A 16,134-nucleotide genomic window follows, 5' to 3' on the forward strand; every position below is an offset into this window, starting at 1 on the left:
GGAGATCCAAGCAGTCCATTCTGAAGGAGATCACCCCCGGGATCTTTGGAAGGAATGATGCTAAAGCTGAAGCTCCAGTACTTTGGCCACCTCATGCGAAGAGTTGACTCATTGGAAAAGACTCCGATGCTGGGAAGGATTGGGGTCAGGAGGAGAAGGGGACAACAGAGGATGAGATGGCTGGATGGCATCACTGACTCGGTGGACGTGAGTCTGAGTGAACTCCGGGAGTTGGTGATGGACAGGGAGGCCTGGCGCGCTGTGATTCATGGGGTCACAAAGAGTCGGACACGACTGAGCGACTGAGCTGCACTGAACTGGGGAAGCACTGGACCCCCAGCAAGCTAAACAATCCCCCCTGCAACCCAGTTCCAGAATTTCTGGAGATGGTCTGATCGGACCAGCTCATCCTCTGGGTTGTTTTTCCTGAGTCAGGTGTCCACCCATTGCCCAATCAGCGGGGTTGGGTAGAAAGGTTACATAGTAAAAATATCGCTTAGAGTCCATTGCTGCATGTGTGGGAAGCGAGCAGCAAAGCAGGACTATTCTCTAGTTAGAATGTGGGAATTGAGTGTGTCCTCCAAATATGTCTACTGCATGATCCTTAGAGCGTCTCCCACCACGAAATTCTCTGCTTGGGGAGTTGTTGTCTTGTTTGGGGGTTTTTTTGTTTTGTTTGGGGTGAGTCTGTTACAGGCCCTTGTGGCCTGTGCTCGGCATGGGTGAGGCTCCACCTTTGTACTTCTTTGCAAGCCCCACGCTGCACAAGGGGCTGGTGTCATCCTTCGATTAACAGCAGGGATTTTGTTTCAGATGACCGAAGCCAATAATCAGGAAACTCTCTGAGGGACAGAGCAGTTAGAATCAGCCTCAGCTCATATGCAGGCTCTGTATTCAGAGAGAAACAGAGAGAACAAAATAACACCCTGCTGTCATCGGGGAAGCAGAGGGGACAGAAGAGGGGAGCCATAAGCTTGGGGAAGTTAGGCGAGACAAAGATGGAAGAGTTCCAGAAGATTCTGAGACACAGCTACAACATGATCATCTCACGTGGGAGTTTTCACAATGGCATGACTCTACCCAGCCCACTGCCCTCCTTTCTAGAACAGGAGCACAAGCAAGCAGAAAGAAGTGGGGAGAAGAGGCACTTGGCCCTGTGCCTGGGTTTCCGAAACTGGGCCCCGAGGTGGCGTTTCCTCCTCGAAGTATGGGATGGGAGGGGTGTATTATCTCCAGCCTAAGCCAGGAAGCCCAGCCTCAGCAATTTCCTGGACACCTGCCCTCCGCTAATTAGTACTTTCACTCAGGGTCTCAGCTCAGCCCAAGCTTAACCCTTTCCCTCTCCCCATGAGTTCTGGTGACTCGGGTTTCTCAAATCAATCACACCTGGCAAACATATCTGGAGAATGGGCAATGCTCTGCTCAGATCATGGACTTCAGTCCACCCACAATGACTATAGAGAGAGCTTTCTTTTTCTTTATTACCTTTTTTAACATTTATTTGGCTGCCTCAGGTCCTAGTTGAGGACTGTGAGCTTAGTTGCTCCAAAGCACGTGAGAACTTAAGTTCCCCTACCAGGGATCAAACTCATACCCCTCAAACTCAAACTCATAATTGCAAGGTGGATGCTTAACCACTGGACCACCCAGGAAGTTCCCAGAAAAAGCTTTCTAAAATGGAAAGGTCGTCTTGGTTTTCTCTGCTCCGGACCCTTCAGTGAATCCCCACTACCGACAGGACATGTGTCTTTGGCCCAGCCTGCAAGACTGCTCAACACAGCCCTGGATCCCCCTCCAGCATCATCTCAACCCTTGCTGCAGGATAGCCCATGCTGTGGCCCTCACTGGACTGTAGGCCTTTCCCTAACTCACAGGGTGCTGTTCCCATCTCTGCACATGGCTACACACTGTCCCTCCTCCCTGGCCCACACCGCTCCTCCTCGGTCACCTGCAGCTAAGCCCGTGCCTCTGCTGCGGTGCCATCTGAACCAGAAGGAAGTTATCTGGGTTGGTGTCCTCCCCTTCCGGTTGAACCATCAACTCCTTAAAGACAGGGACTCTGCGCTGCTCTGAGACGTAACTCTGAGACGTAACCGGGCGGTGCCTGAGCATCCAGGAATGTCTGAAGAAGGGACATCAGGGATCCTGAGAGCAAGGGAGGGAGAGAAGGGGAGCAGCTGGAAAGGGAGAGGCTTCCTGCCCTTTAATGACGCCTACGACCCGCTTAGCCACTGGGCCTGGGGAAGCACAGGCCGCTGGTTATCGGGCAGAGCACAGCGCCTTCCATCTCTCACAGGCTTTAGGGCTTCCAAAGCCCTTTCCCAGATTCATCTGATCCTCAGACTCTGCCTAGGAAGTTACCAGCAGCAATCCCCATTTTACAAAGAGGGAAACGGTAGCTAGGAAAGGGGAAAGACTTGGAAGGCCAGCAATCGGTTTCGAGGCCCAGAGCCAAAGGGCTCCTTCTCTCCAGCGGGACTCCTCCAGGTCGGCAGAGAGCAGCCGTGCGAGGCTCTGGTGGTCCCTCCCAGCCAGGCGGCCCCGGGAGGCCTGCAGGAGGTCTGTCTGCAAGCAGCCGCTCAGGAGGCCCGCGTCCCTGCTCACTGCCCAGTTCCTCCCCAGGCACAAAACCCACTTTATTCCCCTGCGGCCCGCAGGAAGGTCCCGGCTTCCTTGTGGCCTCCGGCCGTGTCCTGCATCTGCGGAGGCAGGGGATAATTCCTCCTTTCTTTCTGGAGCTTACTGCCATCCAGGTATTTATAGACGCTGCCGGCCCTGCTGAGACAGCTTTTCTCTCCCGTTTAAATTTAGTTGCCTTTGTCTTCTTCCCCTGACTTATCTCCCAAGCCTGCCTGGGTTTCCTCCACTGCCTTTGTTCCGCCGGGTGTTTGCTCCACATCTTCTTTCATCTGCTGAGCCGAGCAGTCTCGACAAAGAGATTCTCTGGGGTCTGAATATGACTTCCTCCTCCGCGCGCAGACCTCTCCGCGGTCCGCGCTCTGACCACTTCCCACTTTCTCTCGCACAGACCTCCCCCTCAGCTTCTCTCCATCGTGCCCCCTGCCCGTTTATGGAAGGAGAAAGTGGCCCTGGCTAATGTGCCAACAGCGCCAGAACCAGCGACCTCCCAATCATGTCTCCAGGACTGACGTATTTACACTATTACTACTATATATAAAATGGGTAATCAATGAGAACCTACTGTATAGCACAAGGAACTCCACTCAGCGCTCTATGGTGACCTAAAGGGAAGGCACACGTATGTGGATGACTGATTCACTTTGCTGTACCGCAGAAACTCACTCAACATGGTAAAGCAGCGACATGCCAACCAAATTTAATTTTAAAAAAAGAACTTCTGGTTTCAATGTCCCTGTCTTCAGTCTCAACCCAGAGTCACTTTCTCTTCTGCCTGGCAAGGTATGTCAAAGTTTGGCACATCCCTGTTCTTTTAGGGACTGAACTGATCCTAAGACAATCCTACTTCAGTGCTGGAAAGAGCAACTGCCATTCAGAGAGCGAGGCGCACGGCTTTGCTTCCAAAAACAGTTCATAAATAGAACATAGGTTGAGACTAGGTTCCCAAGTCCAAGTCATACAAGGATCTGCAATTCCAATGGTCCCAGGAGTCCGACGAGAAGCGAAATGAATGAAGCAAGTGTGGCCGCAGATGGTAGGGACCTATGGCAGATAAACTGTGTCCTAAGAAGTTTCAAACTGCATCACCCAGGCCGTCTGATTTTTCCAGAGAAGTCAAAAATCAAAGATTTTCAATAATGGCGATGAATTTGAAATTTGAAAAGCACTTTGCATGTAGGACGTGCTGCGCTGTTGTGACCTCTGCACCCCACCCATGCCTTCACACGCCATCCACAAGCCTGGCTCCTCACCTCCTCCCTAGCCACAGCGCACAGACCAAATGGCCCTTCCAGGCCCATTTAGCAACTCCCAGAGTCCCCCGCAGATTGGATTCTGAACTGATAACAGCAGAGCTCCGCCTCTAATTCAGGTTCACCTTTCCTCTCTTCTCTCTGCTCACACTTGGCGACAGTGATGTTCATTTTCAAAATCATCCCCAGAAGGTCTTCTATGGTGCATCAATCCAGATAAGCTAGGTTATGCTGCAACATTAAACATTAAATAGCATTAAATATCCCCATAGCTTATAAAGGTAATTTATCCTCTTGGGTAAATCACACTAGTAGCAATCTTCATCCAGCCCAATACCAGACATCTATCAGTTTAGCTTCCCTATCAGTATAAGGTGTCACTGGGTGCATTACTCCTGGCTCCCTGAAGGTAATTTTGAACTAAAAATATAGTCATCTTTCCCTGAAAAGAACGATAATTCTCTTTACTGACTTTTCAAGTTAGAAACTAAATCTTGCTCAAGACATTAAAAAAAGCAATGTTACATGAAGAAAATATTTAAATACTTGCTTAGAATAAAAATATAACATCTAGATTCATATAAGATTTTTTCCTTTTTTGAAGCCCTCAAATAAACTATGGATTTGAGTATTTTCTTTTTAGCAACTTTATTAGAATATAATTTGTAGACCATAAACTGTATGTATTTAAAGCATACAACTTGATAACTTTTATACCTATATATACTCCTTTGTGGGCTTTCCTGGTGGCTCAGACAGTAAAAAATCTGCCTGCAATGCAGGAGAGCTGGGTCAGGAAGATCCCCTGGAGGAGGGCATAGTAATCCACTCCAGTATTCTTGCCTGGAAGATCTCATAGACAGAGGAACCTGGTAGATTCAGTCCATGGGGTCACACAACTGAAGCGACTTAGCATAGCCTAGCACACATACTCTTTTGGAATCACCCACTATAATTGCTAAAGAACGTATTCATCTCCTCCCCTTCCCACAGCTTAAAATCACAAAGGTTCCACGCTCGTCTGTGCTGCAGATCCCTGTGAGTCGTCTGGGGCCTCTCCTCCAAGCCCCTCCCACACCTAGACTGGCAGAGCAGCCGTCACTATGCTCCATCATCCGAAACACCGCCATCATCACGACTGCGGGAAAGCAATGAACTCTGCACCGGCTTTTACTCTCTTCCCCAGAAGGAGTACTCATACCCTTTCTGCTCACATCTCATTTCTCCAAAGAGATTACACGACGATGTATAATTTCAAAGAAAGTGAAGGACTGCCGTTTTTACCAAATGCTTACGGAATGAAGCAGGGCAAAGACTAATAGAGTTTTGCCAAGAAAATGCACTCGTCATAGGAAACACCCTCTTCCAACAACACACAGAAGACTCTACACATGGACATCACCAGATGGTCAACACCGAAATCAGATTGATCATATTCTTTGCAGCCAAAGATGGAAAAGCTCTATACAGTCAACAAAAACAAGACCAGGAGCTGACTGTGGCTCAGATCATGAACTCCTTATTACCAAATTCAGACTGAAATTGAAGAAAGTAGGGAAAACCGCTAGACCATTCAGGTATGACCTAAATCAAATCCCTTCTGATTATACAGTGGAAGCAAGAAATAGATTTAAGGGCCTAGATCTGATAGATAGAGTGCCTGATGAACTATGGAATGAGGTTCGTGACATTGTACAGGAGACAGGGATCAAGACCATCCCCATGGAAAAGAAATGCAAAAAAGCACAATGGCTGTCTGGGGAGGCCTTACAAATACCTGTGAAAAGAAGAGAGGCAAAAAGCAAAGGCGAAAAGGAAAGATATAAGCATCTGAATGCAGAGTTCCAAAGAATAGCAAGAAGAGACAAGAAAGCCTTCTTCAGCAATCAATGCAAAGAAATACATGAAAAGAACAGAATGGAAAAGACTAGAGATCTCTTCAAGAAAATTAGAGATACCAAGGGAACATTTCCTGCAAAGATGGGCTTGATAAAGGGCAGAAATGGTCTGGACCTAACAGAAGCAGAAGATATTAAGAAGATGTGGCAAGAATACACAGAAGAACTGTACAAAAAAGAGCTTCATGACCCAGATAATCACAATGGTGTGATCACTCATCTAGAGCCAGACATCCTGGAATGTGAAGTCAAGTGGGCCTTAGAAAGCATCACTACAAACAAAGCTAGTGGAATTCCAGTTGAGCTATTTCAAATCCTGAAAGATGATGCTGTGAAAGTGCTGCACTCAATATGCCAGCAAATTTGGAAAACTCAGCAGTGGCCACAGGACTGGAAAAGGTCAGTTTTCATTCCATTTCCAAAGAAAGGCAATGCCAAAGAATGCTCAAACTACCACACAATTGCACTCATCTCACACGCTAGTAAAGTAATGCTCAAAATTCTCCAAGCCAGGCTTCAGCAATACGTCAACCGTGAACTCCCTGATGTTCAAGCTGGTTTTAGAAAAGGCTGAGGAACCAGAGATCAAATTGCCAACATCTACTGGATCATGGACAAAGCAAGAAAGTTCCAGAAAAACTTCTATTTCTGCTTTATTGACTAAGCCAAAGCCTTTGACTGTGTGGATCACAATAAACTGTGTGAAATTCTGAAAGAGATGGGAATACCAGATCACCTGACCTGCCTCTTGAGAAACCTCTATGCAGGTTAGGAAGCAACAGTTAGAACTGGACATGGAACAACAGACTGGTTCCAAATAGGAAAAGGAGTATGTCAAGGCTGTATATTGTCACCCTGCTTATTTAACTTCTATGCAGTGTACATCATGAGAAACACTGGGCTGGAAGAAGCACAAGCTGGAATCCAGATTGCTGGGAGAAATATCAATAACCTCAGATATGCAGATGACACCAACCTTATGGCAGAAAGTGAAGAGGAGCTAAAAAGCCTCTTGATGAAAGTGAAAGAGGAAAGCGAAAAAGTTGGCTTAAAGCTCAACACTCAAAAAACGAAAATCATGGCATCTGGTCCCATCACTTGATGAAAGTGAAAGAGGAGAGCGAAAAAGTTGGCTTAAAGCTCAACACTCAAAAAACGAAAATCATGGCATCTGGTCCCATCACTTGATGAAAGTGAAAGAGGAGAGCGAAAAAGTTGGCTTAAAGCTCAACATTCAGAAAACGAAAATCATGGCATCTGGTCCCATCACTTCCTGGGAAATAGATGGGGAAACAGTGGAAACAGTGTCAGACTTTATTTTTTGGGGCTCCAAAATCACTGCAGATGGTGGCTGCAGGCATGAAATTAAAAGACACTTACTCCTTGGAAGAAAAGTTATGACCAACCTAGATAGTATATTCAAAAGCAGAGACATTACTTTGCCGACTAAGGTCCGTCTATCAAGGTTATGGTTTTTCCTGTGGTCATGTGTGGATGTGAGAGTTGGACTGTGAAGAAGGCTGAGCGCCGAAGAATTGATGCTTTTGAACTGTGGTGTTGGAGATGACTCTTGAGAGTCCCTTGGACTGCAAGGAGATCCAACCAGTCCATTCTGAAGGAGATCAGCCCTGGGATTTCTTTGGAAGGAATGATGCTAAAGCTGAAACTCCAGTACTTTGGCCACCTCATGTGAAGAGTTGACTCACTGGAAAAGACTCATGCTGGGAGGGATTGGGGGCAGGAGGAGAAGGGGACGACCGAGGATGAGATGGCTGGATGGCATCACGGACTTGATGGACATGAGTCTGAGTGACCTCCGGGAGCTGGTGATGGACAGGGAGGCCTGGTGTGCTGCGATTCATGGGGTCGCAGAGTCGGACATGACTGAGCGACTGAACTGAACTGAACTAGAAGGTGGGAAGATGGAAGTATTTAGGGAACAGCACTAAGTAACTTCCACACATGATGTTTCCACTCTCAGGGAGCTTTTTAAGTTCTTTTCAAAGGTTCTGAATTCATTCATTCATTCATTTAACAGTAATGACTGAGCAAAGCTCCGAGGCGAGTAATCTGGGCATAGGGCATAAGTCTCTGCTCTCAGAGACTTCCCTGGTGGCCCAGTGGCTAAGACTTTACCTTCTAGTGATAGTAGTGTGGGTTCGATCCCTAATTGGGGAGCTAAGATCCTACACGCATCGAGGCCAAAACACCAAAACATAAAACAGAAGAAAATTGTGCCAATTACTATCTTCCAAACACAGTCCAGGGACTTCCCCGGTGGGTCAGTAGTTGAGCATCAGCCTGCCGATGCAGGGGACATGGGTTCAATCCCTGGTCCAGGAAGATCCCACCAGGCTCAGAGAGGCTAAACCCGTTCTCCACAGCTACTGAGCCCGCACACACAGAGCCCGTGGTGTGCAGCAAGGGAGTCGCCCCCACCCACCACAGCTGGAGAAAGTTCTCCTGAAGACCCAGTGCAGCCAAAACTAATTATATAGATAAATATGGTCTGCATAAAAAAATTCTTAAAGACTTTTTTTGATGAAAGAACTGCTCTCTACCTTCAAACAGTTGTAACTTGTCTAGGAGACATCTGTAGATCTTGCCAATAACTTGGAAACAAGGGGCACGCACAGAAGGTGCTCCAGCCAACTGTTAACAAAGTACTGAGCACAGAGAAGGCAGTAAACACAGAGGAAGTGGTATCTGAGCAAATCCTTGGAATGGAGAGAGGCAGAAAGGAGCCCCATCCCAAGAATGCCTCCACCCCAAGACCTGTGACCACACAGCAGATCAACGCACTAACCAGGATACACTTCCTAAATAATAAACCCTACATCTGTGCAGAGGATGCAGGCAAGGAGGAGTCACATATGGCAGTCAAAACCACCCCATTCCTAGCTAGCTTCCAGGCCCAGACTGGAACTGATGGCTTAAATTCAAACTTCAGGTCCTGTACTCACTAGACAACCTTGGCAAGTCCTTGAGCCATCTGTGCCTGTTTCCTTATCTGTACAATGGGGTATTAATAGTGCCAACCTCAAAGGTTTGATATTAGAACTGAATAGATGAGTGCTGGTAACGTAACAAGGAAAAGGGGCCTGGGTACCCCCAGCAGGCATCAGAGCAAGCGTGTGCTCTCGGGCCTTGGTTGAGACTGGTCTCGTTTTTCCTTGAAAGGAGGTTTGATCTACATAAAAGCAGAAGGCAGAGGGAAGAAGGCTCTGTGCCCTCAAGGTAGGTCCCCTCAGCACTAGTCTGCGTCTCATCTCTGCCTCATCACCAATGAATGCCTCATAAATCCATGCTCAGATATCCCCACCTGGTACTCTGGGAATGTCTGTCTGAAGTCACATTTCCCTAGGTGTCCCACAGAGAACAAATCCCAAAGATGGACTCAAGATGAAAAAATTTCAAAACTTGTGTCATCTGCTGCATAAGGAAAGCTCCCTCTTAGAGATGAGCAAAGCACAAAGCAAAAACAAAAATCTGCTTTGTTTTATGCAGCCCTGAGTTTTCTGGGTTCAGTTCTGCCCATGATAGCTTTATTTTGCATGCTCCACACTTTGGGAAATATTGTGCAGAGGCAAACGCTATTTCTTATTGATCCACACATCCACAGAAGTGCGGATTATGCTTGGAGTGTAACAGGCAGGAGAGGAGTTGACACGTTGGACTGAATTTCTTATGTAATCTTGGGAGAAATATTTCCTCCCTCAGCTTCAGTCTTGCCATTTTTTTAATGAGGGAATCGGACCAGAGAACGGCTGAGGTCCTTTCTCTCCTCAGTTATGAGCCAAGAGCTCATTAGAGGTTTTTCTCCTTGCTCTCTGCCTAGTCATTATTGAGCCTCGTTACTGCATTCGAGGTGAGAGCAAAAGCGAAACCATCAGCCCCCACAAGAAGGAAGCTAATAGGAAAGGGTCAGAGCTGACATCCACCGTCGGCCAGCCCCTGTGCGGAGGGCTTTACAGGGACCATGGCGTCCAGCAGCCACAAGCTGAACAGAGGAGTACCTTTATTAAAACCACTCCCCTTTACTACAGAGATGAAGGGACAAACAGCCTAAGCCATTGTTTACAGTAACTGCCCAGTTGCAGAGATGGAACGTGAACCCAGGTCACGTGACACCAAGTCCCAGACTCTTACCCGTTAGGTGACACTGCTTCCCGGGTCACATGAGATCCAGGAGGCCCGCGGATTCAGTGCAGGCACTCAGCTTCCTGTTAAGGGAGGGCTAAAAGCTTTAAGCTTTGCTTCATTTCTTCAGATTAATTCAACACATTTGTCCATCTCTAGATTCTGGTCCCAAAGTGTCGGACACGACTGAGCGACTGAGCTGAGCTGGCCTGAACTGAGCTTTGCCATTCTTCTGACCTCAGCCTTCAGGAAGAACGCGCAGGGAATGGCACTTGCCGTGAATTTAGTTTTATCAATTACCGTTAGAATGGCTTCCCTGGTGGCTCAGCAGTGAAGAATCCACTTGCAGTGCAGGAGACTCAGATTGGATCTCTGGGTCAGGAAGATCCCCCGGAGGAGGAGGGCGTGGCACCCCCCTCCAGTATTCTTGCCTGGAAAATCCCCATGGGTGGAGGAGCCTGGCAGGCTGCAGTCCATGGGGTCACAAAGAGTTGGACACAGCTGAGCGACAAAACCTCCTCCTCCACCACCAGCACCTTTATAGTAATTAGAACAGTAATCATCCACAGTATATCCAGGAAGCAATTTCATATCCATTATTGAGTGTGATTTTTCATGCTAGCTTTCTGAGGAACACAGAGAAAATCAATATCACCACGTTAATTTTACAAGCAAGGAAACGGAGGTTCCAGGAGGTGAAGGAGTTTGCCTAAGACTCCAGACCAACAAGTAAACTGTGAATAGTGGATTTGAACCTGGCCTTTGGGTTTCAGGGGCTCAATACAATCCAGGGCACTTAGCTCCCAAAGTCAACCCCGAGTTGCAGATGGGGAGGAGACAGTCGGGGAGGACGTGGACGTGAACTAAGAGGGATGCTGAAGAGGAGACCCTGAGCTGGAAGGAAGCCCACGGTGACAGCCGGAGGGAGAAGAGCGTCTCCCCTCTCCCTGGGTGTCGGGCTGGGGCACATTCAGGGTTTACGTGCCCTTCATGAACCTCCTCTTATTCTGCTCCCTTCTCTCTAACCTTCTGTCTCTCAAGTCACTATCCATTCGTCATCTTAGCCACCTCCCAAATCACAGACCTGGAACCGTTTTTTTTCAATTTCCATTTTGCTTTTACTTTAATAAACGTGCAAACATAAACGCACATGCATGTCATAAAAATAATCATTTTCTTTTCCCTTTGACAAATATGTCCATTAAGATGCCTCTCTCTGGTACAGTTTTTTAAAATCTCAAGAACAAACTAACTAACTTTAAATAGCCTTTAAAAGACCTTCTAAAACATGATTTGGAGAAGGAAATAACAGCCCATTCCAGGATTCTTGCCTGGAGAATCCTGTGGACAGAGGAGCCTGGCAGGCTCCAGTCCGTGGGGTCACAAAGAGTTGGGCACAACTGAGCAACTAAACAGCAAAATATGATTTAACAAGCTACATCTAAGTTCCTAAAGAAGAACTGCCCTGTTTCAGACAAAATTTTGAAAAAGCACCTTTTAAATTTCAAGCATCACAATATGCTCTTAAAAGAGCGTATGGTGAAGTATTAAAGCTACCCATGGATCTTCATGCTACTGAATCAGCACCTAGAATGGGCAGTGTCTGTGGTTGTGCATTTACAAAGCTATTTTCCGACTGTGGGCTTCTACTTCTTTTTAAAAATTGATTTTTATTGGAGTATAGTTGCTTTGCAATATCATGTTAGCTTCTACTGTGCAGCAAAATGAATCAGCCATCCATGTACACATAGACCCCCTCCCTTTGGGGCCTCCTTCCCGTTAAGACCTGGGGCCATTTATGTTTCACCCACAAATATTCCCTGGGTGCCTCCACTGTGCCTGGCCACCATGACTGGGCATTACGGAGATACGTACGAATCACTGAACTCCAAGGAAGGCGCTGACTTCAGGCTCAGGAAAGACCTGAAGAGGTGGTGTGTTTGATCTGAGTCTGGAGGGTATATAGGAGCCCTACAGAAGGATGACATGCCCCAGGATGAAGCCTGGACAAAGAGTCTTCTAGACTGAGCAGGCGGCAACTTGGACTGAGATGTGATGCGCAGAAGGGAAGTGTCAAGAGCTGAGGCCCAAAAGGAGGGACAGCAGATCTTGATGCATCTTTAAGTTCAGCTGAAGACATTGACCTTGGCCTTTCAGGCTGTGAGGGAGTTATGACTGTGCACAGCTACCCCTTTTGCCAGGGATGATTTTGAACCTATTCCTTTTGGCTCGTTCTTCTCATAGGAAGTCCTCTAGAGAACCCAGGGGTGAATCCAGAAATTCTTCTCGCAATTAGAAAAGAATATGAAGATCAAAGCAGAGAGAAAACAATCACTCCCTTTGATCGAAAAGGTAAGCGTAGCTTAAGGTGCATCGTGCCCTGGGGTCAGGATGCCAACAGGAGTGGGCAGAAGTCTCCACATCTTGCCTGGAGCCCCAAGGGCTGGTTGAGGCAGGTCCTCCGGGTAGACCTGTCCCCTCACCTAGCACGACTTCTGTGCACAGGAAGCAACATGAGTGTTCGTCTCCCGAGTAAGTGAAGAAAAGCGCAATGAGTGAGGATGTTGGCCATCCCAGGACGACTGACACCTTGACCTAATCTTCCCGAGTAAGTGATGAAAAGCGCAGTGAGTGAGGGTGTTGGCCATCCCAGGACGTGACTGATGACCTCACCACCCTCTTCAGCCCTGGAGGAGAGGCTGAGCTGAGTGCTATTCACAGACCCGACTCCGGGAGGCAGTGGTGGCCCGTGGTCCACCTACGCCCGGACACCGCTGACCAGGGAGCTGGGGACAAAGGAGGGACATGGATCCAGATACCCAAATGCGGGAGAAAGCAGAAGGAAGTTTCAACAACAAACCTGCTGCCATTTGCTCTTAATATAAGAGACACTCCTCCAGCAAATGCCCCTGGCTTATCAATCCAGTCCTCTGAGCCTGGGGACAACACAACACGAGCAGAAGCTTAGGCGCTCTCTCTGTCCCTGCTCCTTCCTGGGGCTTGCACTTATACCACTGACCCCCTGGCCCGAAGCTGCTCCCCGAGTTCGCTTTCCCTTCCTCTCTCTTTGCAGGATGCTCAGGCCGTCTTTCTTTCCCCATGCAAGCATCTTGTCTGGGCCTGTGTCCACGCTGCTCTCTTCAAAAAGAGCAGCCTTTTTCAAAAGACCCACCTCCATCTCTGATTTAATTCTAACGTCATCAATACCATGAAGCCTCCCCTGACCACCACCCCAAGCCAGAAATCACCCGTTGTTTTCTCTCTCTCTCCCATTCTCTGCAGTAAGAGAACACTCTCTGCTCCTCTCTGCCACCTGCCACTATCTGCCCCATGTGGCATTTGTATTGATCATCTGTATTGATCGTGTGGGCAGAAACTCTATCCTCATGTTTCTGTGAAGCATCTTGAGGATGAACCCTGCTCACAGTCGCCTCACAGGATAAAGGTTAAATCTGACCAGAGGATAGTCCAGGGATGTTCCTGCTTGTCAGGTAAGTTTTGGTTTTCTAATCTACAGAAGGCTTAAGATAGAGGGCTAGATCAACTGGGAACTGATTAACTAAATTATGGTATATCTATGCTACGGAAAAGGACAAAGCTTTTAAAATGAATGAGAAAGTCTGTATGTGCTAGCATGGAAAGGTGTTCAAGATGTATACTAAAAAAAAAAGCAAAAATAAAAGGCAAACCACAGGATAACTGAATGCCTTCATTTATTTAGCAGAGAAACAACATTTTGTACAAACATATGACCTCACATGCACAGAACAGCTATGGAGGGATATTCAAGCAATGCTAGTCGTAGACAAAGCAGGGGAAAAGGACCAGGTGATAAAGAGAAATGCCTTCTCTTGGCGATTTAAATCCTAGGGTATTTTTACTTTTGCAATTCATGCATTCATTCAGTAAATACTTGTTTAAGGCACAGTTCTAAGCACTGGAGTACCTAGAGATTATAAAAAGACCTTTAGGAACATCCCTGGTGGTCCAGTGGTTAGGACTCTGCGCTTCCACTGCAGGGGTCACAGGTTCAGTCCCTGGTCAGGGAACTGAAATCCTTCATGCTCCATGGTGTGGCAAAAATAATAATAATACCAAAGAAACTTTAACCTTTCTATTAGTATAATCATTAAACTAGATTAATTTCAAAGTGGGGTGAGATTTTCCACCTTGTCCCACATGCTGACAACAATGATAAACGTGGGCAAAATACGTGAGCGAAATATCCTCAGGCGTTATATACGACAGGGAGCACAGGCCTCTCATTCCTGAGAGGGGGGCCCAGCTCTACTCCCAGATGACACACACCTCCGTGCTTTGGTGCAGAGGGGTGGGGTCCCAAAACAGTGATAATCTCACCATGCTAAGAATTGCTTCTGGGCAGCTGAAGCAATTAGAAGGTGTAGGGTCATATAGCTATGCTGAGGGAGTAGCCCAGACATTGTGTGGAGACACATGGAAGGTTCTTGGTGGTGGACGGGGCTGTGTATGCACAGAGCAAGACTCTACAAGGCTGAGCAAAGACTGATGACAAGCTCAGAGCTCAATGGGAAGAAACTTGCTGAAACCTCAGGCATTCAATCAAGATCCAAAAAAAAGCCTTGGAAATAAGGATCCTGCCTTAGAGAGAAGTTCACAAGTGACACGTTGCTGTTGTTGTTCAATTGCTAAGTCGTGTCTGACTCTTTGTGACCTCATGGACTACAGCACACCAGGCTCCTCTGTCCTCCACGATCCTCTACAGTTTGCTCAGATTTACATCCATCGAGTCAGTGACGCCATCCAACCATCTCATGCTCCGCTGCCCCCTCTCCTTTTACCTCCAATCTTTCCCAGCATTAAGGTCTTTTCCGATGAGTTGGTTCTTCATATCAGGTGGCCAAATATTGGAGCTTCAGCTCAGCAACAATCCTTCCAATGAATATTCAGGGCTGATTTCCTTTAGGATAACCCACCATATAAAAGAATGAAATCAAGACTGGCAGGACCAAAGAAATTTACTAGTAGCTCAACCAACTTTTAGAACAAAAATCAACATCCATAAGAGAGAACATGACAAACTCAATATAATGTATCATCCAAAGTAGTCAGTATACCATAAAAACTTACAGGCAGGATGGGGGAGCAGTCTATTCAAACAGACCTTAAAATGATGCAGATGCTGAGATTAGCAGACAAGCACTTAAAGCAGCTGTTATAAATATGTCCAAGGACTTAAGGGAAAAGATGGTCATAGTGAGTGGAATGCTAGGAATCACAGTGGAAGAATAAAAAAATGTTAAAAATAGAAACTGTAGGAAAGAAAAGCACAGTTCAGTACCTGGAAACTTAAAGCTCACTGGAATAGAGAAAAGAAAAAAAATCGTTAGGGACAGAATCCCAGTGACCTGTGAGATGATATGAAGCAGACATATACATATAGGTTTCCCAGCTGGTGCTAGTGGTAAAGAATCTGCCTGCCAACTCAGGAGAAAGGGATTTGATCCCTGGGTCGGGAAGATTGCCTGAAGTAGGAACCGGCAACCCACTCCAGTACTCTTGCCTGGAGAATTCCATGGACAGAGGAGCCTGGTGGGCTACAGTCCATGGTGTCGCAAGAGTTGGACACAACTGAGTGACTGAGCAGACACTTACATGTAACTGAAGTCCCAGAAGGGGGAAGAGAAAATGGGCAGGGAAAGAAGGTTTGAAGACATGATCACCAATGTTTCCCGAGCTCAGTGTCTTCAGCTGGCTTCTGTTGTTGCTGCTGCAGCTGCCGCTGTGTCGCTAAGTCGTGTCCAGCTCTTCTGCAGCCCCATGGACTGCAGCTGGTCAGGCGCCTCTGTCGGTGGAATTTCCCAGGCGAGAATACGGCGGTGGATTGCCATTTCCTTCTCCAGGGGATCTTCTCAATCCAGGAATCGAACCCATGTCTCCTGCACTGGCTGGCAGATTCTTTACCATCTAAGCCATCAGGAAGCCCCTAAAATTAGCTTATAGATCCAAAGGATTCCGCAATCCCCAAACAGGATCAATACAAAGAGGACCATAGCTAGACAAACTGTTGAACTGCTAAAAATCAAAGATAAAAAGAAAATCTTAAACAGAGCCAAAGGGAAAATACAAATATCAGTTGGCTGCTCATAGTAAATAAGAGAGGCAAGACGACAAAGGAACAATGACTTTAAAATACAGAAAGAAAAATAAGTCTGCCTAAATGGCAT

The 16,134-nt window shown here is 47.1% G+C and overlaps 1 long non-coding RNA gene and 1 other non-coding gene across 2 annotated transcripts; one reads left to right on the plus strand and one right to left on the minus strand.

The window, feature by feature from the left end:
- Positions 1-3,311: 3,311 nt before the first annotated feature.
- LOC138420774 (uncharacterized) lies at positions 3,312-10,413 on the minus strand. The gene is made up of 2 exons (XR_011249306.1): positions 9,938-10,413; positions 3,312-4,121 (listed from the first exon to the last, which is right to left on the minus strand). It is a non-coding gene; the product is annotated as an uncharacterized lncRNA (long non-coding RNA).
- Positions 10,414-13,904: 3,491 nt separating this feature from the next.
- On the plus strand, positions 13,905-13,977 carry TRNAG-UCC (transfer RNA glycine (anticodon UCC)). Its single transcript has one exon. It is a non-coding gene; the product is annotated as a tRNA-Gly (tRNA).
- Positions 13,978-16,134: the final 2,157 nt, after the last annotated feature.

This window comes from Ovis canadensis, chromosome 15, assembly GCF_042477335.2.
Source record: "Ovis canadensis isolate MfBH-ARS-UI-01 breed Bighorn chromosome 15, ARS-UI_OviCan_v2, whole genome shotgun sequence".
Lineage (NCBI taxonomy): Eukaryota > Metazoa > Chordata > Mammalia > Artiodactyla > Bovidae > Ovis > Ovis canadensis.